General features: G+C 41.7%; 1 protein-coding gene and 1 pseudogene across 5 annotated transcripts in view; one reads left to right on the top strand and one right to left on the bottom strand.

The window, feature by feature from the left end:
• The window catches only part of MSRA (methionine sulfoxide reductase A), a 305,188-nt gene that overhangs the window by 162,088 nt on the left and 118,628 nt on the right, over positions 1–24,472 (bottom strand). The gene's annotated exons all lie outside the window — the stretch shown is intronic.
• LOC149310354 (uncharacterized) lies at positions 502–24,132 on the top strand (annotated as a pseudogene).

Raw genomic sequence — 24,472 nt, 5'->3', positions numbered from 1 at the left:
ATATGGGTCTGGAGAAGAGTGCTGAGGATTCTATGGACAGCCCAAAAGACCATCAAATGGATCATGGAGCAGATCAAGCCAGAAATCTCCCTACAAGTCAAGATGACAAAATTGAGGCTGTCGTACTTCGGGCACATCATAAGAAGGCACGACTCATGGAAAAAACAATGATGATAGGAAAGAGGGAAGCAGAATGTGGGGAAGACCACACACTAAATGGGTGGACTCTATTAGGGAGGTCACAGTTATGAATTTGCAGGAACTGAGCAGAGCAGTGGAGAACAGGGATTCTTAGAGATGTCCCATCTATGGGATCGCCATTGGTCAAAATCGACTCGAGAACAGTTAACAACAACAACAAATATAATGAAACAGGATTGGATCAACAGACGTCTGCTTCTATTCATACTAACATGGAGAAGTCTGAAGTGATGTTCTGCCAAAGTGTACAGTCTTTCAGACCACTGCTTTCTCTGTCACTGCAGGTCTGAATGGACAGAGATGGATGGGGAGAAGGTAAAAATGGCTTATGTTCTTCTACCTAGTCTACTGAGTAACGGATGAAATATGGCTAACTCTTCTCTCTTCAACACATTGCAGGTTATGAAAATTTCTCTCTTTTAAGGAGCACCCCAGAAAGTTATAAAAGGCTGCCTTGTGGCTTTATCAACCTATCCTAGTTTATACTTCCTGCACATTCTGATTTATCAAACCATTTCCTGTATTGCTATGTACTGTATATGCATTATCCTACTTGAGAGTATGTATTTTCCCTGGAAAATGATTAACCATCCATTATGAAGCCAAGCCCTCCCTCCAGTCCATCTGCCTTGGTCCAGGCCTCGGAGGTAGAGAAGAACTGCTGGACCTCTTACCCTTTCCCTCCACCACTCCCTTCTCCTTTTGTGTCATGTCTTTTTAGATTGTAAGCCCGAGGGCAGGGATCCGTCTAACTAAAAAGATTGCATGTACAGCGCTGTGTAAATTTACAGCGCTTCATAAATAAAGGTTAATAATAATAATAATAATAGTGTGACTGGTTCAAATCATAAACATGAGCAACATTTTTGCACCAAGTGATAAAACAGATTGTGCCGTGTACTTTTTACTACTGCAGTTTAAATTTAATCCTATTTTCTTGCTGTCTCTCTTTCTAGGAAAACTTTCCTTCTCCTTCTGTTACCACATATGGATGTTAATAAATTTTGGAGTGGAGTGGAGTTCCTTCATGACCTCAAACTGAGCTGCCAGGCTAGCAGCCATAATCCTGGAAGCAGTGGGTCAGGTAGGCAGATGACTCAGCCTCACAAAACTCCTGAGGAGCGACACTTTGGAAATTCCCCACAGAAAGGTTTGGGAGTTGCTAAAGTAAAACCATCACCTCCAAGAGTAAAATCTTTAGGTCTCCCACTTGATGAGCCAGTGATTAACTTAACTCATCTACCATCTCCCCCCCCTCCCATTGTTGTCAGACCACTTGGCCTCAACAAGACAATACAAAGCCTTTGTTTACAATGGCCAAGCAACCAAACCCCTTTTGTTCTCACCATCAAGCACCTTTGCCAGAAGCAAGATTTTGCCTATAAGTATCATCAGATTTGCCTGTTCACTGGGCCAGTCTGAATTTCAGGAGGAAGCTCTGTCCCCTTGAACCCTGATCTGGCTCCTGGCCCCCGGCTCCTGGTTCCTGGCCTAGTCATTCTGTGACTGAGCCTCATGCCATCCCCATCATATTCCATTTGGACTCCTGAAGAAGTCTACTGAAGTAGGTATAGCCCTATTACAGCCTTGAAGTATTCCCTATTTCCACTCTAGAATTCCTGAGCCTTAGAATCATAGAATCATAGAATCATAGAATCGTAGAGTTGGAAGAGACCACTAGGGCCATCCAGTCAACCCCCTGACATGCAGGAAATCCAAATCAAAGCATCCCTGACAGATGACCATCCAGCCTCTGTTTAAAGACCTCCAAGGAAGGAGACTCTATCACCTTCCGAGGAAGTGCATTCCACTGTCGAACAGCCCTTACTGTCAGGAAGTTCCTCCTAATGTTCAGGTGGAATCTCTTTTCCTGTAGCTTGCATCCATTGTTCCGGGTTCTGTTCTCTGGAGCAGCAGAAAACAAGCTTGCTCCCTCTTCAACATGACATCCTTTCAAATATTTAAACAGGGCTATCATATCACCTCTTAACCTTCTTTTCTCCAGGCTAAACATCCCCAGCTTCCTAAGTCATTCCTCATAGGGCATGGTTTCCAGACCCTTCACCATTTTATTCACCCTCCTTTGGACACGCTCCAGTTTCTCAATGTCTTTTCTGAATTGTGGCGCCCAGAACTGGACACAATATTCTAGGTGGGGCCTGACCAGAGCAGAATACAGTGGCACTATTACTTCTCTTGATCTAGACACTATACTTTTATTGATACAGCCTAAAATTGCATTGGCCTTTTTAGCTGCCGCATCACACTGTTCACTCATGTTCAACTTGTGGTCCACTTGGACTCCTAGATCCCTTTCACACATAGTTTCATTCAGCCAGTTGTCACCCATCCTATATCTGTGCATTTCATTTTTCCGCCCTAAGTGCAGTACCTTTCATTTCTCCGCGTTGAATTTCATTTTGTTAGCTTTGGCCCAGCTTTCTAGTCTATTCAGATAATTCTGAATGTTGATCCTGTCCTCTGGAGTATTAGCTATTCCTCCTAATTTGGTGTCATCTGCAAATTTGATAATGTATGAGTGTGTGCATGTTGGTGAATTGTAAGTTTTTTCCCCCTTATAAATAAATTGGATATTAATTTTAGAAGTCTGTCTCAGCTCCATTTCTTGGAATCTACTAGTCTGCTCTGTATACACGACGGGAGGCAGTTCTGCAGGGCTATCATAGCAGGCCCCCCCTTGCAATATTGAGCTAATATTAAAATTCCCCTAAACAGACCCTTGGCTACACTTCCATTCTCTTGCCTTTTCATATAAATACCAGGAAAGATTCCAGAGCAGATCATTAAACAGAGAGTCTGTGAACATCTAGAAGGCAATTCCATAATCACAAAAAGTCAACATGGGTTTCAGAGAAACAAGTAATGCCAGACAAATATTATCTCTTTTTTTGATAAAGTTAACATGTTGGTAGATGAAAGGAATGCTGTGGATACAGTATATCTCAATTTCAATAAGGTCTTTGACAAGGTTCCCCATGACATTCTTGCAAACAAGCTAGTGAAATGTGGGCTAGACAAGGTAACTGTTACATGGATTTGTAATTGGTTTACCAGCCGAAGCCAAAGGGTGCTCAGCAATGGCTCCTTTTCATCCTGGAGAGAAGTGACCAGTGGGGTCCCACAGGGCTCTTGTCCTGGGCCCAGTGCTATTCAACATCTTTATCAATGACTTGGAGGACAGAATTGGGAGCATACTTATCAAATTTGCAGATGACACCAAATTAGGAGGAGTAGAGCAGGATCAAAATTCAAAATGACCTTAATAGATAGAAAGCTGGGTCAAAGCTAACAAAATGAATTTCAAATGTAAGGTACTGCACTTAGGGCGGGGAAATGAAAAGCACAGATATAGGATGGGCGACACCTGGCTGAATGAAACTGCATGTGAAAGGGATCTGGGAGTCCAAGCAGAGCACAAGTTGAACATGAGTCAACAGTGCAATGCGGCAGCTAACAAGGCCAATGCGATTTTAGGCTGCATCAATAGAGGTATAGTGTCTAGATCCACTCTATTCTGCACTGGTCAGGCCCCAGCTGGAATATTGTGTCCAGTTCTGGGCACCACAATTCAAAAAGGATGTTGAGAAACTGGAGCATGTGGGTGACCAAAATGGTGAAGGGTCTGGAAACCATGTCCTATGAGGCATGACTTAGGGAGCTGGAGATGTTTAGCCTAGAGAAAAGAAGATTAAGACGTGATATGATAGCCCTGTTTAAATATTTGAAGGGATGTCATTGAGGAAGGAGCAAGCTTGTTTTCTGCTGCTCCAGAGAACAGGACCTGGAACAATGGATGCAGCTCCAGGAAAAGAGATTCCAGCTCAACAATAGGAGGAACTTCCTGACAGTAAGGGCTGTTTGTCAGTGGAACAGACTCCTTCCTCGGAGAGTAGTGGAGTCTCCTTCTTTGGAGGTCTTTAAACAGAGGCTGGGTGGCCATCTGTCGGGGATGCTTTGATTTAGATTTCCTGCATGGCAGGGGGTTGGAATGGATAGCCCTTGTGGACTCCTCCAATTCTATTATTCTATGATTCTATATGAAAATATGAAATATGGGTTTCCAGACCTCCCTAACCAACTACCTAACCAACCTTGTCATGATCCTGCTCATGGGATCTTTGTAACCATATGTAACTCAGTGAAATTTCAGAGCTGTTTTCACATATTCACACTCAACACATTAAAACCTAACGTACCTTTGAGTGCTCAGAATTCACTAGAGTTGGGGCTTATGTCCCCAGTTTTAGCTCTACACATGATCTGGCAAATGCCTGAATAGCACTCTGGAAATAATTTATTCCTAGAGCCATGATTTCTTCACAATTCCCCATTCACTGACGACTAGCATCTTATCAAAGACACATATGAAAAATGAAAAACAGTAACATTTCATTCAGAAAATGTTAATCACTGGGAAATGATCAAACACCAGCCCATGCATATCTGCCGGGACTCGACCTAGATTTAAGCTCCCAGGTTTAACCAATAAAACTCTGAAGACATCAATCATTAGCCTTTAAATAAATCTTTTCAGATATTTCACTTTTTCATGACAAACCTTTTAGATGTTATTAATTCCCATTCCTTTTCTTAATGAATTGCTGTGCCCATATTTAACCTCAGGAAGCCACATAAATTATTACTGATGATTAATTATGCTGTAAGGGACCAGTAAGACCAACTTAGTTTTGAACCATACAGGGAATTAATTAAAACGGGCTTCAGTAGACAGTTTGATATTTACACAGCCATTTCCCCCAAACAAACAAATAAATAAATAAATATCCCCCACCACCACCACCCTTCACTACCATCAATTTGGGCTCAAAACAATGTATTGAGCCAATGCTGTGAATGTGATTGTTTGACCCTTTGCAATTCCTCTCTTCATTTGCAGTTTTAATCAAGAGGTCACCCATTTAATCAGGAGGTCAAACTTTTTTAAAAAATCTGTACTCACCTAGAAATACGACTATGTATGAATTTAAAATTCACATGAAAGCTACCTTCACCCCTATTTATTTTTTTAGCTGTTATCAGAAATACCAGTGAACAAGTAACAGTCTCCCTGGGTTGAAGCTTCTGTTGCTGAATGCCGGATCAGTGAATGGTAAAACAGCTGCCATTCAGGACCTGATCCTGGAAGAACAAGCTGACCTGGCATGTATAACCGAGACCTGGTTGGATGAGACTGGAGGAGTTAATCTCTCTCAGCTTTGCCCACCAGGTTTCTCTGTGCAGCAGCAGGCGAGGCCTGGGGGGACGGGGAGGTGGAGTTGCAGTAGTCTATCATGATTCCATCCCCCTGACCAGATGCCCCCTCACACAGTCTACAGATTTTGAGTGTGTTTATTTAAAGGTAGGTGGCCAGGACAGAATAGAGATTCTGTTGGTGTACCGCCCACCCCGCTGCACAACAGTCTCCCTTCCTGAGCTAACCGGGATGGTCTCAGGGTTGGTATTGGAGTCTCCACGTCTACTAGGGCTGGGGGACTTCAACATCCATGCTGAGACTGCCCTTTCAGGAGTGGCTCAGGACTTCATGGCCTCCATGACAACCATGGGTCTCTCCCAAGTGTTATCTGAGCCGACTCATGCTGCTGGACACACTCTGGACCTTGTTTTCTGTACTGGGTGGGATGATGATGATCTTGGTGTGAAAGAACTCTCCACAGTTCCATTGTCATGGACAGATCATTATCTGGTCAGATTTAGACTCACTGGGACTCAGAATCTCTGCAGGGGTGGGGGACCGATTAGGATGGTCCGTGCCAGGAAGCTGATGGATCCAGATGGATTCCTGAAGGCTCTTGGGGAGTTTCCTGTCACCTCGGCAGGCGAATCTGTTGAAGCCCTGGCCAACCTTTGGAATGGGGAAGTGGCCAGGGCAGTGGACACAATCGCTCCTGAGCATCCCCTCTCACGGAGTGGAGCCAAACCAGCCCCCTGGTTCTCCAGGGAGTTGATGGTGATGAAGCGAATGAGACGGAGACTAGAGCGATGTTGGCGGAAGACTCAGAGTGAATGTGATCAAACACGGGCTAGAGCCTATTTGAAAACCTACTCTGTGGCAATGCGGGCAGCAAAGAAATCATTTTTTGCTGCCAGCATTGCATCTGCAAGGAGCCAACCAGCCGAGTTGTTCCGAGTGATCAGGGGCCTTTTACACACTCACCCTCAGGTAGAGGATACAGACCACTCGGAAGCTCGCTGTGAAGAATTTGCACAGCATTTTGTGGATAAAGTTGCTCAGATCTGCTCCGACTTGGATGCTACAGTTGATAGTGTCAGTGGATGCAACCTTGGCTCCTATCAGTCCAGTGTTAATGGATACTTTTCAACTAGTGCAGCCTGATGATGTGGACAGGATCCTTGGAGAGGTAAAAGCCACCACATGTATCTTGGACCCTTGTCCTTCTTGGCTTGTTAAACAGGCCAGAGGAGGACTGGCTGAATGCGTAAAGGAGGTCATCAATGCCTCCTTACAACAAGGCAGAATTCCATCCTGCCTAAAGGAGGCTGTTGTAAGGCCTCTGTTAAAAAAGTTATCCTTGGATCCCACAATAATGAAAAACTATCAGCCAGTGTCTAACCTACCATTTCTGGGCAAGGTTCTGGAACGTGTGGTGGCTTCCCAACTCCAGGGGTTTCTGAATGAAACAGATTATCTAGATCCATTTCAATCTGGTTTCAGACCTGGCTATGGAACAGAGACAGCCTTGATCACCTTGGTGGATGAGCTACACAGGGAACTGGACAGAGGGAGTGTGTCCCTGTTGGTTCTCCTGGACCTCTCAGCGGCTTTTGATACCATCGATCAGGGTATCCTTCTAGACCGCCTCTCTGGGATGGGGCTTGGAGGTACTGTTCTACAGTGGCTCCGTTCCTTCCTGGAGGGGCGAACTCAGAAGGTGGTACTGGGGGACTCCTGTTCGACCCTCTGGCCATTGACCTGTGGGGTCCCTCAAGGTTCTGTGTTGTTCCCTATATACATGAAACCGCTGGGAGAGGTTGTCCGGAGTTTTGGGGTGCGGTGTCATCAATATGCAGATGACACTCAACTCTACCACTCCTTCCCACCTCAATCCAAGGAGGCTGTCCTGGTCCTAAACCAGTGTCTGTCTTCAGTAATGGACTGGATGAGGGCAAACAAGTTGAAACTTAATCCAGATAAGACAGAAGTGCTCCTGGTCAGTCGGAAGGCAGATCGAGGAATAGGGATCCAGCCTGTGTTAGATGGGGTCACACTCCCCCTGAAGACACAGGTTCGCAGTTTGGGGGTACTCTTGGACTCAGCTTTGAACCTCGAGGCCCAGATCTCTGCTGTGACCAGGAGTGCTTTCGCACATTTAAAACCTGTACGCCAGCTGTGCCCATTCCTTGAGAAGCCAGATTTGGCCACGGTGGTACATGCCTTGGTTACATCCCGTTTGGACTACTGTAATGGGCTCTACATGGGGCTGCCTTTGAAAAGTGTTCAGAAAATTCAGTTGGTTCAAAGAGCTGCTGCCAGGCTATTAACAGGGGCAGATTACAGAAACCATACAATGCCCCTGTTGAAACAACTTCATTGGCTGCCAGTTTGTTTCCGGACACGATTCAAGGTCCTGGTTATTACCTATAAAGCCCTACATGGCTCAGGTCCACACTATTTGGCAGACCGTTTCTCCTGGTATGAACCGGCCCGGACTCTAAGATCCTCTGGGGAAGCCCTTCTCTTTGTCTCAACATCATCAGAAACACGGTTGGTGGGGACACAAGAGAGGGCCTTCTCAGTGGCTGCCCCTAGACTCTGGAACTCCCTACCCAGGGAGATCAGAACGGCTCCCTCCTTGATGGCCTTCCGCTGGCAGGTGAAGACCTACCTGTTCACACAGGCATTTAGGGAATTACTATAAGGACAGGCTGGGGTGTTCAATGTTGGACCAGATTAAAAATTCTTTTCAATTTACTTTTTATTTTATTATACTATTTTTTAATTTATTTTTTTTAAATACTGTGAAGCCGCTCTGAGTCCCAGTCCTGGGAAAAGAAGAGGATACAAATAAATAAATAAAAATAAATAAAACAAGAGAGAAGACAACTAATGGCTCATGGGGAAACAATTGATCTTTATTATTTTTCTGGAGGAAACTGCTCACTGGCACTGGGGAAAGGAGTGGCTCCTTTGTACTGACTGGAGTTTGGTCCCAGGATCCCCTGTGGATACCAAAATCTGTGGATGCTCAAATCCCATTATATACAGTGGTGTAGTAAAATGGTGTCCTTTGTATAAAATAGCAAAATCAAGGTTTGTCTTCAGGAGTTTTAAAAAATGTTTTCAAGCCTTGGATGGTTGAATCCATTGATATAGAATCCGTGGTTATGGAGGGCTGACTGTACCAGTGGCCTCACTAGGGTTGGTGTCACCCAGTGTGGTAACGCATGGTGTCACCCACCCCCCATAATGTTACTCGTAAATTGTAGTTCCCATATACCACTGAATATAATGCTAATAGTTGTGATATAAACAACTAGCAAAACTAAAGCTATATGTTCAAATTACAATATCATACTCACAACCTAAATGTGTTTACATACACACATAATGAAGATTTGGTTAAAATGTAATATTTTTAAAGAAAATTTTAAAATAATTTTAAAAAATTAAATTTTCCAAAAAAATATTTTTTTAAAAAAATCATATTTTGACATTTTAATTTTAAAAATTCTGGTGCTTCTCCTTTCTCCTCCCACTAAGCTTCATCCCACTCCCACCATCTCTTAAAGCATTCTTAAAGGGAGCAGGTGAATGCCACAGCCCATTTCTGCCAAAAGCTAAGTGTTTGAGGAACAGTGGTGTCACCTGCCCCTTAGGGTCTGCATTCCCTGCACCCCTCTAGTGACGTCACTAGACTGTACAGCTGTTTTGGGATCAACTCTGCAAAAGATCAGCTTGCTTTTTAATAATGCAGGCAAAGAAGCCAAGACAAGCCATGGAAACCTCTGGACAAGCTGATCTTGTATTGTTTATGAGCTAATTGGCAATCTCCACTTCCCAATATGTGAATGTGTGTTGGAGGGCAATGTCTGTGAAGAAGCATCTCGTCAAAGCCATTTCCTAGTCCAAACGTATATGCCTGGGCAGCCAGGCAACCTCCAGGGATAGAATACTTATTCTAAAAAGTACAAAAATCCATCAGTGATACCTTTATTGGCCAACCGAAATGCACAATATACAGTACTTGTTGCAAGTTTTTGAAGTACCCTGGGCTTCTTCATCAGGCAAGATGTTACAAACCAAACAAGAGAAAAAAACAATTGGAGATGTTAGTCAGATGCCTGCATGTTGTTTCAGTCCTTAGTAAAAATGTTATGATGGGGAGGATATCTTTTGTAGGCAGGCTCCTACTCCTTCTGGCCATGTGGCAACAGGGAGATTTTCAAAGTCCAGGGACCCCTCTTTTGCAATCCCAACAGGGACCCCTCTTTTGCAATCCAATATGTCTCCATTCCAGTGAGATCACAGGCCTCTTTGTAGGCAGAGAACAATTGCTTTCTTGAGAAGTCTCCATGTTTTTGCATTGTTCTCTGCCTACAAAGAGGGGGCCATTCTCACTCAGGGCATGTTCTAACAACACATGGTGTGTGTACCCCATCACTGTGGATCCTGTCAGTCTTTGCCTAGGAGGCCACTTTAGGAGCTCATAGATGCTTCCTTTAGTTCCACGTAAGAAGGGATGGGGGTGTTTTATTAAACAATCAGTTCCTACTGATGTAACAGCATTTCCTCACCAGCCCTAGTATAATGCAAGGAAAAATTGTGTCCCTCCCCCTTTGCAATCTAATGCAAAGTAAGGGTTTCACCATTGGGGATTCATATCTGAAGCTGAGCAGCATTCTGAGTCAGCTTATGGTTCATTTAAGCAGCACTGTAAAGCAGGAAGAACTGTTAATTCCTTAAAGAAAAACAAAGGAAAGATGACAATTTTAGGGACACAACCAAGACGGCTGCAGCTGAGAGGAGAGATCTTACAAGATGTGGAGAATGATCTGCAGTAATTAAAAGGCTGCCTGCCACTCCATGAATGTAACTCCACAGTTCAGTGAATTGTGGATGATTAACTTACTCATCTGCTTGGGATGAGTACCCCCATACCAATGATGTTATTTTCCTCACTGAATACCCAACAGCTGTGGCCATGAAATATATCCGCATAACCATTACTTGGGGGGTTATCAATTAAAGTGGAAGCATGTGAGAAGTGACTGGCACAGTCACCGTGGCCATCCTTCCTCCATATCAATTTATCCAAGCTATTCGCTCCCCCCATTTTTTGCCAAGAATAGCTACCACACTATAGTGTTTTCAATAAAATTTCAATGATCTGCAACACTGTCTTAAGAACCAGAGTACCAAGAAAAGTGAGAACACAGAACTGTCTAGGATACCAAGCCCCATGCATCAGACTGATGAGGCTACAATTTGAAATTTTAAATAAAGATGTTTGATGAATTTGCTCTTTGGGAATTCCACTCAGAATTGATCCATTATAAAGTTTAAACACAGACAATGGATTTTTTATATGTTCTGGGTGGAAGCTAAAAACACATAAATATGTCTAGGTGTCAGTAAGTTTCCTATATGCTTTTATGTCCACTATGCAGTTGAACAATGGTATCCAGAAAGTATGACTGTTGCATGTATTGGCTCAGGCTCATATTGATGATGAGGTAAAAGTTACTGTAGGACTGATAGTACTTCTCATGCATTTCCCATCTACAAGTACAGATGATAAAGATATCACAAATAAATCTGAAGCAGAAATGCTGTGCATACACAGACCAGTAGATTTTTCACCTCCAGTCCCTTAAGGAATAAGGGATTGCCTGGAGGCGATACTGGGGCAGCCCTGGAGCAATTGGGCCAATGCTGCTAAATTTGACAGGAATGACAGAGCTGTTGTGGAAGAAAGTTTCAAGGAAGAAGCAATGCAAATCTAGCAAGAAGGGAAGAAAGGGGGAAACAACTACAGAAATCCATAGTGGCAGAAGGCAGGAGTTTGCTACAGGCCACCAAACCAAGATGAGGTGGTGGTCAATGCTTTTCAGAAACAAAGGCGGGTTACACACCACCAAAATGTACGTGCTCGGCACGTACTAGGGTTAGGAAGGGGTGTCCCTTTCCAGACACCCCTAACCCTAGTACGTGCTGAGCACGTACAAAATGGCAGCGCCCATTCTACATGGGCACAGCCATTTTGACGTAGCAGACGCTTAGTGTCTGCACGTCTCAGTGCCATTATGATGCCGCAAGTGCGTCAATGGTGTTTTGCGGTGTCATAATGGCACCGCAAAAAAAAGCTACATTTTGCAGCTTCTTTTTGTTGCATGAGGGAGCCGCACGGTTTGGCCACTGTGGCTCCCTCGCGCAACAAATGAGGGCAGCAGGAGACCGCCCTTTCGGGCAGTCTGTAAAGCGCCAAGTTTAGGAACTTTTGAAGATGCAAGAATTAGTACTTACAGAGCACTTCAACTACCTTGATATCTGCTGGGAGGCTACATCTGCTAAGCACAGGCTCTTGGACACATTCCTGATGTGCCTTGCAGATAATTTATTTCAAAAGGCACAGAAAGGAGTAAAAGGCTCAGCAGTCTAACCAATAGGGAGGGTTGGTCACTGGAACCAAACAATCAGTACATTAGGGGAAGTGACCATGTGGCAATAGCAATCACAAGTACATTTCTATACTGCTTATCAGTGAACTAGCACTCTCCAAGTGGTTTACAATATGTAAGCAAATACCCCCCAACAACTAGGTACTCAATAATAGGATTCTTATCCTATGTAGAAACATAGAGTTGGAAGAGACCACAAAGGCCATCCAATCCAACCCCCTGCCATGCAGAAAATCTCAATCAAAGCATCCTGGACATATGGCCATCCAGCCTCTGTTTGAAGACCTCCAAAGGAGACTGCACCACTATCCGAAGCAGTGTTTTCCATTGTTGAACACCTCTTACTGTCAAGAAGTTCCTCCTAATGTTGAGGTGGAATCTCTTTTCCTGTAGCTTGCATCCACTGTTCCATGTTCTAGTCTCTGGAGAAGCAGAAAACAAGCTTGCTCCCTCCTCAATGTGACACCCCTTCAAATATTTAAACAAGGCTATCATATCAGGGCCCTGGTGGAGCAGTGATTAAATGCCTGTACTGCAGCCACTCACTCACAAACCATAAGGTTGTGAGTTCAATACCAACGAGGGCTCAGGCTCAACTGAGGCTTGCATCCTTCCGAGATTGCTAAAATGAGTACCCAGCTCGTGGGGGCAATTAGCTTAGAGACTGCTTAGGTCAGTGGTTCTCAACTTTCCTAATGCCACAACCCTTTAATATAGTTCCTCATGTTGTGGTGAGCCCCAGCCATAAAATTATTTTCATTGCTATATGCAAATATGTGTTTTCTGATGGTCTTGGGCGACTCCTGTGAGTTCCCATAGGTTGGGAACCACTGGTTTAGGTGGTATGAAGTGGTATATAAATGAAGCTGCTATTATTATTGCTATCACCTCTTAACCTTCTCTTCTCCAGGCTAAACATCCCCAGCTCCTTATGCCACTCCCTAAAGTTGCCTTTGTTTAGTTAATTTTTCACATCTGACCTCAGGTTCTGCATGTTTGTATCTTTTGCAGGAAACCAGTAGTGGCCCTAGTTTAATTTTCTTAGATTCTTAATGTCATAACTAGGATTGCACAGAAAGCAACAAAGCGAAGAGCTATCAAACCAATCATGTGAAACTCAGTGGGGTAAAGAAGAAAGGCCAAAATGAACCCTATCCCTTGAATAATATGTTTTGCTATGACTATTGGGCTCAGTATATAGCTGACCACACACTCGTGACTACATAACCATTCCTTAATCTTTAATGACACTCTCTGCAATCTTCTTTTTGCTTTCACTCATCATCCATACTACAGGGAATTACATGGTGTACAGTCCCCCTTGTGTGCAAACACATATGCCAACTGTGCAAGCATGAAACCAAAAGATATCTTTCTACTTCCCTGTTTTGTCTGCAATCCAATTATAGGTAACAGTTATGCCGACCTATACAAGCATGAAACCAAGAGATGGCTTTCTGCTTGCCTGTTGTCCTTTTACTCAAAAATGGAAGATTAGACACACTCATGTCAGTCTGATACAGTGCATTCAGTAGAAAGTTCAGCTGTATACACTTTATGGAAATGTGACATTAGAACAGAATCACTAGAAGACATTTCAGCCACAATTAACATTTGATACTGTTTGGAAAGAAAACACAGTTAATGTCTAATTTTGCCAGTTCGGTAAGCAAACACTGGCTTAAGCCAACTGGGAAATCAGAAGACAAACAAGCAAAACTTAGAGAAAGTAGCTATTTTTGAAAATTGTCAGTGTTGTTCCAAACTGGTCAATCTTATCAAATCTTGCAGATGTGGCTTCCAGAACTGAGTCATCATGGGACTAAGCAAGTATTTTGGGACCCAAACCATTTTGCATGAATGAGATAAAGCTGTGTGACCTGAACCTGGTTTAAGAAACATTTTGTTCTGTATGAGACCATGTATCATCCCAAAGCAGGGGTGGGCAACTTGAGCCCTTCTGTATGTTACTGGAATGCAATTTCCAATAGCGTACTCAATAGTGACTGATGATGGAGCACAAGATGCAAAGATTTGCTCTAAAGAACCACCAAGGCAGACACTCTGCCTCAGCTGTGACTTCTGAACAAATAATCCATACAAGTTTTTACAAGAACAATATGTTTGTTAGTCTTTAAGATACCACAAAATTCTTAATTCTTGTTTTTGCTTCAACAGATCAACCAGGCCACTTCTTTGGAAGTTATTATCACAAAAGAAAATAGTCTAACTAAAAACATGTAGACCTGAAGAAACTTAAGCACTAGGTTAAATATTAAATAACATTAGCAAATTAACTGTAGAACATTGCTCAAAAGAAATAAAAAAATGCAACACACTGATTTTCCATTTACAAAGTCTTCTGAAAACAGCTAGGGAAAAATTATCTCCATTTCATAAATAATAATAAATAATAAATAAAACTTTTATTTATAGCCCGCTTTTCTGTGACAAGACAATCAAAGCGGCTTACAACACGTTAAAATCCACATTTACAAATTTATGTCCCAAATTCCCCCGCTTAAAACAGGATTAAACAAGTTACAATTAAAACATCTATTAAAAACACAATAAAAATACAGCGAGGACAGAGAGGTGGGCTGATACATGATGCGGGGGACAGTCATTCTGTGGCCGGGCACTTTTATTCAGGAAGTTTTGGGCCATCAATGTTGTTGTTGGAGCATGGCTTCCGGCCTCTTAGGACGCATGCATCATTTAAACAGCGTACCTCCAAAGTGACCCAAAGCAGCTTTATTTTAGCCTGTCTGTTCAGGCCCTGAGTCTACGAAAACCTATCCTGGAAACTTCTTTCAACCAATTAATCTCAAAGGTGCTACAAAATTCCTTTGTGTACTTACTCTTGTTGTTTGACTTATATCCTGCCTTTTACCCCCAATACTGGAAAGCCAAGACAGCCTGTTGTTATTGTTGTTGTTGTTTGCCTTCAAGTTGTTTCCAACTTATGGCGATCCTAAGCTGAACCTATCATGGAGTTTTCTTGGCAAGATTTGTCCAGAGGTTTGCTACTGCCTCCCCCCGAGGCTGAGAGGCTGTGACTTGCCCAAGGTTACCCAGTGGGTTTCATTGCCAATCTGGGAATCAAATCTTGGTCTCCAGAGCCACAGTCCAACATTCAAACCACTATGCCATGGCAGCTTATGAAAATTACACGAATATAGTTAAGCACTTACAAAGACTCCACTAATCAGTCCATAACCAGCTGCATGTGTCTTCCTCAGCAGCTGGCATGTTACTAGTAAATTCCAATTGTGGAGCACTCTTAGGAATCTCCTTCCCATCCCTAGAAACAAAGAGTAGCCAACCTCTCTCAAAGCAGCTCCAGCACAGACCTTCTGTAGTAGAAAACTTCTCTTGGAGCTTTCAAAGACAGGTTTGTCTATGTGCGCATCACACTGCCTGGTAGCTCTAGCTGTTCCCCGCCATCCCAATTCCCATCACCATGTTAAAGCTCTGTGGCCACCATTGACATCATTATTGATTTGTTACATGTAGAGAAAGAATTCTTCCCAAGGATTGATCAACCAAGAGATCAGTCTATCGAATTTATCAATATATTACTTTAACAATGTATACCTCACTACTCCCCCCCCCCCCCCCGAAACTGGGAAACACAGATCTTTGGATAAGAGACAATGACTTCCCAAGGGGAACTGAAAGAACTTCACATATACCATAAGCAAGCATTCAAAGACAGGTACCTGACATTTAAAGCCTAAAATTTAACCAGTACAGCTTTCCAGTTCCACTTAATGTATCTTAGACTCATTTACATCTTCTTCAAAGTTTGCTAGTCATAGCAGGCCTTTGAAAGCAAACTGCTCAGGAGAATGCATGACAAAATCGAGGCCAAACTTGCACCACTAAACATATTTGAGGGCCAAAATAAAAGAGTACACCTTGAGCAGCTGATAAGTTTCATTTTATAGGAATCAAAACATACAGAAGTCTCAATTCTGCAAATGTGTTACTGAAATTTATCACACATTCTTAAGCAGAAAAGGTAACTCACTAAATAGGGCTGGAGAAATTATCTTAAGAAATTTTCCAATATTCTGGACATTTCAAACATTTTTTAAAAATTTATTTCAGACTAATTTTGGGGCCACTTGCTTGTTTTTTCCTAATTCAGATGTAGTTCATATCCTTTTGTTATATTCTGAGAAGTGAAAATAGAGAGGTTTTCTGCGGTAACAGCTTTCATTGTCATCTGATTGTGAGTATCTTCTTTCTTGTTATTCTGGTATGCCCATGATTCACTACATCAACACAATGAAAAGTATCTAATAAGAGGGCTGGTCAAATGTTATTCTGAAAATTGTATGACAAATATAACACTGCTTTTGGATGAAGCCGGAAAAATTCCAACTGAATTTCAATGTTTTAATGGGTTCATAGGAAAGGAAACCACTTCACTGTATTTGAAAATCGTGAGGGAGCTAATAGGTACTTCACCATGGTTCACAGATCTCTCACTTTTGTTACACCCTTTTTAATTATCTTTTAGCAAGCTGAAAATGGAAACACTTAACTTTTAACTTAACTCATGACAGTTTCAAAATTCTGTTAACTTTTAACTTTAAATAATTGAATTTTTCATTAACTTTCCTCAGGGCTTTCCTCGGGACCTTCTTCCTTGCATTTATGGAAAGACAATTAGCTGAACGATTTCTGTAGATCATATTCCCCTGCAAAATATTTTGATAAACTCATTTCCGAAGTGAGGATTATGATGCATCTCTGGCAGCTCACGTTGTACTTCACTTACATACTGTAAATAATGAATTAACCATCTATTCTGGTTTTTATTATTGTTATCAGGCACAATCCACTGGCTGACGTCTGTCGGCAAAACGGAAGAATGGAGTTATGCCCACATCTCAGTGCAATGCTCAAGGAGTAACAAAACTGACTTTCAGGCAATACAAGAGGGGGAAAAGTTCTGAAAGTAACAACAACAGAAGGTGATTTAGCTCATTGTTTGTTAAATGAAAACAACCCAAGGCCCTCTAGTCTTTGGCTGCACCTATACTGCAGAAATAATCCAGTTTGACACCACTTTAATTGCCATGACTCAATGCTATAGAATTCTGGAACTTGTAATATCATGAGATAGTCAGCTTTCTCTGTCAGAGAGCTCTGGTGCCACAACAAACTACAATTCCCAAAATTCCTTAGCATTGACCCATGGCAATTAAAGTGGTGCTAAATGGGATGCAATGTCAAATGTACCTGTTGTTGTTGTTGTTGTTGTTGTGTGCCTTCAAGTTGTTTCTATTTATGGTGACCCTAAGTTTTTCTTAACAAGATTTGTTCAGAGGAGGTTTGCCATTGCCTTCCCTTGAGGCTCAGAGTATGTGACTTGCCCAGGGTCGCCCAGTGTACTCAATATCAAATATCATGTACTCAAATGGATCTAGGAGAGAAGCAGAGAAAGCCCATTGAAAGCTGGGGATTCTTCAGTAGAATTTATCCTCCACATTTAGTTTGAATTTTATTAACAATCTTCACATGAAGCCCAAGATTTAAACTTTCCTCATTTAAATACAAAATAGGCTATGAAGTCCCCTCGTTTTGAAATTACCCAGAATCATTACCTTAATGTGAAAGAGACTGTACACAACATATGGAGCGTTTGCTCTCTGGGAACGGTAGCATATAAACCAAGGAGATAATACTACACACCGCAATTACACAAATATCACATTTTCAAAGAAGCAGGATGTGTCCTGTAAACGTCATCATTATCATCACTGCAGCTCTTAAGTGCCGGGTCATTAAGGGAACTGGAGCTTTGTTTTGGGAGGGAAAATAAGAGTATTAACTGAAAAGAAACAAAACTAAACACTGTAATGAACAAGAAAAATATGAGCAAACAAGCCTTTACCATCTGGTGCCCTTTGGAAACCTGGACTTCTAGCAGCTGCAGTCCATTCCTGGTGTTCATTGTTGTGCTATTCCACCTTTCCCAGCTAGTGCTTTGGCCAAGCTACAGCATTCTGCCAACATGCCTTCAGACCAAATGCACATGAATCACAGAAAGTTCTATCCTCTGCAGAAAAGCGGACCATACCCACTCGGCATGATTCAGTATAAGAACGACAGAGCATCAAAAACAGGGACAGCTCTTCAGAATGTAGTACAGTGGACCCTTGTTATACGCTGGGGTTTGGTTCCAAGATCCCCCGAGGGTAACAAAATCCATGGATGCTCAAGTCCCATTAAATATAATAACATAGAAAAATAGTGTAGAAAATGGAAAATCAAGGTTTGATATTTGAAATTTATACTTTTTTAACATTTTCAAACCATGGATGCTTGAATCTGTGTATAAAAAAATCTGTGTATACGAAGGGCCGACTGTATTGAGACACACATTCAAAATCATTCCAATAAAAATACTATAATAGGAGTGTGTGCATTTACTTATTTCCCCCTTCTCTCCAAATCTGAAAACCTTTAATAAGCAACTTTAAATAAATATTTGATGCACTTTAGGGTTTTAAATCTTAAGTTGTGGTGGCCTGCAACAACAAAAGATATTTAAAGGAGGTCCGTGGCAAAGAAAAAGTTAAGAACTGTTGTTTTAAACTGTTTGTTTGTATACCACCCTGAGACCTTGTGATATAAGGTGGGATATAAATGTTAAACTAATAAATAGTAAATAAATAAATAATACAAACAATGTGAAAGCTTTCTAATTTACGTTCCTGAGAAAAGAAAACCTGAAGGGAAACAGAACATTTTTTTTAAAAAATGTGAAATGTTATGGGAGTTTGGTTAGCATGGACTCAAGAGTCATCTTGCTCCTTCTACGCCTGGCTTTGGTTGGTGCAATTCATAGTTCAAGTAAAAAAAGAATCCAAAATAAAACAAAAAAAGGAGAGAGGTTGTGTAAAGGCTTGATTGTTGTGCTATGACTCTAGGAGAGCAGAGTTTGAATCCCTGCGCAACCATGAAAACACACCGGATGGCATCAGGCAAGCCACACTCTCTCAGCCTCAGAACAGGACCATGGTAGACCTCCTCCGAATAAATCTTGCTGAGAAAACCTCCCAACAAGGTCACTATAAATGGGAGTTGATTTGAAGACATTTAACAAGAAAAAACAAAGTATTATCTACAAGCCACAACTCTGCCCATTCCTATTCTAGGGGACACAGTGGGGATTTTGTGAATACTTTGTCTCCTTCTAAAATGTAGCCCAGAATTTACTCATAACCTATGGTTTTACATTGCTGTTGAAGAGTTGAAAATGATGAGTAAGTTACCTCCAAAGAAGTCTACCTCTGCTCTTCCTGATTTTGTCACTGAGAAACCCCTCCTAAAAGTCTAAGGAACTCAAATGCACAGTTTGAAACTATTAGTAATTATTCCTCTTTTTTGTCAAATACATTTTCCTATTTAATACAATAAAATAATGGATATCAGTAATGGCTAGACTTTCCATGCCATGCAGACACCAGGCCTTCTTTCTAATCATACAAGACACTTTGACAAGTTGACCCATCTACCACTTGGCACAGGCGAGCCAAGCTAACCATGAAAACCAACAGAAAGATGAAGCAAAACAAACAGAAAAATCTGGAATGATCAAGGCCACAACGCATACTGACAGACTGCAATGAATCTGTAAACTAGTCATTTTAAGTCTGACACTCTATTCTTATAAGAGAGGCTTGAAAAAATATAGACAAAAGGCCCGACGATAATCTGTTCTTCCTACAATGGCCTGAACAAGAAAAGAAAACATTCTGAGACATTCTCATTGTGCTCTGAAGACTTTAATCTTGTTATCTTCTTCATTCTCTTCTCAAAACCAAGTATGCTTACAAGCTATAGAAAACAGAGGATAATGTTTGTAGTCTAGTTATGCAACTGAAGCAATATATAAAGGTAGACAACAAGGTGTAATAGTATCTCAGTTATATTACCAGGATAATTGTATCTTTCTCTCCAAGTTATATCTCCATATGAATGCTGAAAATCCCACTAAAAAGGTTTCCTGTACTGAATAATGGAAGAAACTAGGAAGGAGACAATAACCTTTGTGTAGTGTTCATTTTCTTCAGCCTACCCAGAAAGGGTTCATTAACATGATACCTGTGATGTATTTCCTTTGGGGAAAGAAGGTCCTATGTCCCAGGATTCAGTCTTTTAAGTGGAATGGTTTTTGGACTTTTCTCCTTCTTCCCATGTGTTCAGCTTGGTGAAGTCACATGTTCAGCTCAAAGAAGAGTCCCAAAGAACTTGAAAGTTGGCTTTTTAAATGTTATTTTAGTGACCCCATAATGATATTACTCCATCTTGTTTTCAGATCCTTTATAAGCAAATATCTAAAAGCCATTTTCTTACCTTCAGTTATAATGCCAAAGTTACATTCACTTTGAACAATGTAGGGGAGAAATTATTTTCCTAGCCTAGATGATACCTATTCAAGGTGGGAACCATTGTCTGACAAGGGCCAACTGATTCATTAATCCTTTAAATCTGATGGGTGACAAAACAATGTGGAATGCATAGGATGTTCCTAAATATTAACACACAGTGGTCAAAACACAGAAGGTTAAATCCTATTTTAGTCCCGACTAAAGTAAACCCATTGGATCCATTAGATTTATCTGTTTTAACTGACCATCCAACAACTGATTGATGGGGTTTACTCTTGTCAGGACTAACTAACAAAATGTCAGCCATGGTTTGATTAATTTGTGTTAAATTGCACTGGATACTATGTAGGTAGAAGCTACATTTCCAAATACACTCTGACCTCAATGGAATGTGGACCATAGAATGGAATCTGATTATAATTTTGAGTTGGCACTTTCATTCTCTATACTTTTTCTGGGTTTTTTTTTTTTTTGGGGGGGGGGGATATTGTAAGCATCTAGTGCAGTGACTCTCCACCTTTGGTCCTCCATTTGTTTTGGACTTCAGCTCCCAGAAGCCGCATCCAATTTGCCCACCAATCAGGAACAATGGGAGCCAGGGGCCAAATCATATGGAGGACCAAAGGTAATCTAGTGCATTCTTTCCCAAACATTCAGCAGATAGAGTCTTAAACGTTTTATAGAAAAGGGAAGGGGGGGGGGAATGAGTTGAAGATGGCAGCTATGCTCACTCTGCAAAACCCCAGAAACCCTGGCACATTAGACAGGATCATTCCTTTATTTGTCTGGTCACAGCACAACAGCATTTCTTTTACCCCATCATTTCTCCCTCCATGTTTGTTGTTGTTATCTGCCTTCAAGTTGACCTTGACTCATGGCAGTCCTGTGAATGAGACACTTCCAAGACACCTTCTCCTCAACACTCCCTGCTCAGGTTTGCAGACCCAGGACCGTGGCTTCTTGATTGAGTCTATCCATCCAGTATGCAGTCTTCCTCTCTTCCTACTGCCTTCCAACTTTCCAAGCATTAGCATCTGGGAGAGAGAGGCAGGTGAGCTCCAACTACCTTCCTCGAAGAGGACCAGCCCTTCCTTCAGCCACCATCTTGAAGGGGAGAGAGAGGCAGGTGAGCTCCAACTACCTTCCTCGAAGACAACCAGCCCTCCCTTCAGCCACCATCTGGAAGGGGAGAGAGGCAGGCGAGCTCCACCAGGCCTGCCTGGAAGAAGCAGAGCCCTCCCTCCGGTTCATCTGCCTTGGTCCAGGCCTCAGAGGGAGTGAAGAATGCTGGACCTGATCCCCTCCCCCCTCACCATTCCCTTCTCCTTTTATGTCATGTCTTTTAGATTGTAAGCCTGCGGGCAGGGAACTGTCTGGTTAAAAATAATAATAAATGTAAGCCGCCCTGATAGCCATTAGGGCTGAAGGGCGGGATGTAAATACCTAAATAAATAAATAAATAAAAATCTTTTCTAGTGAGTCATGCTTTCTCATGATGTGGTGTACTCCACAGTAATATTTGAAGTCACTTTTATCCCATGAATATGAAGCCAAAGCCAATGACAAAGAACACGGTAAGGCTTGTCGTATGTGCCTGTGTGTATGCTCTTGTAGCATCTCAGCTGGATGACTGCTATGTGCTTTATGTGGGCCTACCTTTGAAAATGGTTCAGAAAGTTCAGATAGTTCAAAACAGAGCTACTACAGCCGTTTGCTAACTGGAACTAGTCCATACAATCAGGCAATGCTGGTGTTTCTAGTTCACAGTCAGTTCCACTGAAAGTGTTGGTGTTGTCCTTTAACGCCCTGAACTCCTTGTTGCTAGAGTATCTCAAAGAACTTCACACAAGCATTTGGCTGGACACTAAATCCATCTCCAGAAGCCTTCCTATGAATATTCCAACCAAAGAAATTAGCTGAGTGGCAAGAGAAAGGTCTTTCTCTGTTGAGATGCCTCATATATGAGATATCCTCCCAAAGGAGGCTTGCCTGATTTCTACTCTGGCACCAAGCAAAGTCCTTTCTTTTCTTCTTTAAGATTACATGGCTTATGAAATCTTCCCCTGTGCTGTTTTTACTGTACTACATTATAACATATTGGGGATGGGTATAACTACACACACAGACACACACCCCTCAGTCAGGTTTTTCTGGATGGTGCTGATTGTCAGATCAATCTATTTTCTGATCCAGATATAGGCATTAATACATTTTGGTCTACGACAGGGGTGGGGAACCTATGGCCCTTCAGGTTCTGATGAACTACCACTCCCATCATGCATCACCATCATCCAAGCTGAAGGATGTTTTATCCAGGCTCATGAGAGCTCGGTTGTAGCTCCTCCCCTTATGGTGATGCTACATGCATGTATGACCTTTGCTAGGGAATGCACAGACAAAATACATGCTTTTAAATTCTGTAGGATTTCTCAAGGGCTTTTGATACCACTAACCACAATATTCTTCTAGACCATATGGGTGGAGTGGGTTGGAGAGTGTGTGATAGGCACTATTTTGCAGGGATTTCCAACTTTCCTGGAGGGTTCATTCCAGAAGAAGATGCTGGGTAATACTGCTATGGTATCCCACACAGTCTTGTCCGCCATGGTATTTAACATCTGCATGAAAACTCTGGAGGAAATTCTCTTGGGTCTTGAAATTTAGTACCATAAATATGCATCATTAAATGACACCCTACTCTATCTGTCCTCTCTGTCATAATCCAAGAAAGATGCTCACATACTGTATTGTTATCTGTTATTGATACAGGGCAAAAGGGTTGCAATTTAATAGACAAATATATATTCAGATAGATATATTTAGATGGTAGAAAGGCAGATTGGGGAATTGGGGTCCACTGAATTTCAAATGGAGCTGGACTCAAAAATATCCAACCACCTGGGGGGGGGGGGGGACGACTGAAATTTGATACATTCCCACACTAGCACATCAGAATCTAATAACTCCATGACATTCAGTATGTAGAGAGATCTTGTAGCACATTTGAGACTAACTGAAAGAAAGATACTGGCAACATGAGCTTTTGTAGACTTTAGTCTACTTCCTCAGATACATTTGGTGGAGTGGAAGCCAGGGACAGACATATATATGCCATTGGTATGTAAGAATGTCAATTCAAATTACAAATCCTTTGTGTATGGAAATGAAATGGCAAATTCAGTTTTAACGATGGTCTGTGAACAAAGGCATTGGGAACTAGCTTTTGTGCATGGAGATGAAGTGGCAAATCCAGTTTGGCAATGGAACTAGCCAGTGGTGAAGAGAACAGATGAATGTAGGACATCCCCATGAGGATGGGGCCAGATAGTCTTGAAATGTGTATAGCGAGCCAGGAAGCCATTATCTTTGTTTAATCCATGGCTGAGGGACTGATAATGCTATTTATTTACAGTAAACCTTGCATGTTTTGGTGAGAAATTCTGACATACTCAACTTGAATAAAATAATCACTAACAGCCAACTTGCTTTCCACCATGTCTACACATTTAAGCAACCCAGTAACAGATTATTCTCTTCTGTCTTTTAGATAATTACCTTTCTTATTACATTATTTTGGGTCTCACATTGGGAGAAAGATGGGATATAAGTCAAAAATAAGGTGACTAATTTTAGCAGATCAGTTTTTGTTACCAGACTGACTTCAATAAGCTAGCTAATCTTGATTTCTTTTATGACACTTTCATTGATTTTTTGGTTTTGATAGTTATCTGCTTTGTTTGCAGAGGATGAGGAAATGGAAGAAGAAGAGGAAGAGATTAAAAGGTTTGTAACAGATGAACAAACAATGAACAAACTGCCAGACAATCACTGGGATAGCTGATGGTATGGAATGCAAACAAAGTAGTAGTTAATAATCGTTCCATAGAGGCTACAAAATAAAAAAAAAACTAGGGGTATCTCTCAGAAAAAGATAACACTAATTGTGGGACCAGCATAATTTGTCAAACAATATTGTAGGTATCATGGCAAGAAAGCTAACTGGCTGCATACATTTAAAGTGCTATTAATTTCCAAAGATCACTCATGCACATTAAAAAATAAACTGACAGCTGTTGAGAAAAAGCATTAGAGGTGACTGAGTTAAACACAGGTCACCTAAATAACTTTTGGGGAAACATAACTAAATGATAAATAATATTTAAAACACATACTGCCCCATA

Source organism: Sceloporus occidentalis, unplaced genomic scaffold, assembly GCF_023333645.1.
Source record: "Sceloporus occidentalis isolate IW3139 unplaced genomic scaffold, rSceOcc1.0.p SCAF_6, whole genome shotgun sequence".
NCBI classification, from domain to species: domain Eukaryota; kingdom Metazoa; phylum Chordata; class Lepidosauria; order Squamata; family Phrynosomatidae; genus Sceloporus; species Sceloporus occidentalis.
Note: the sequence above shows the minus strand (reverse complement) of the source record. Positions and strands in the feature narration are given on the sequence as shown.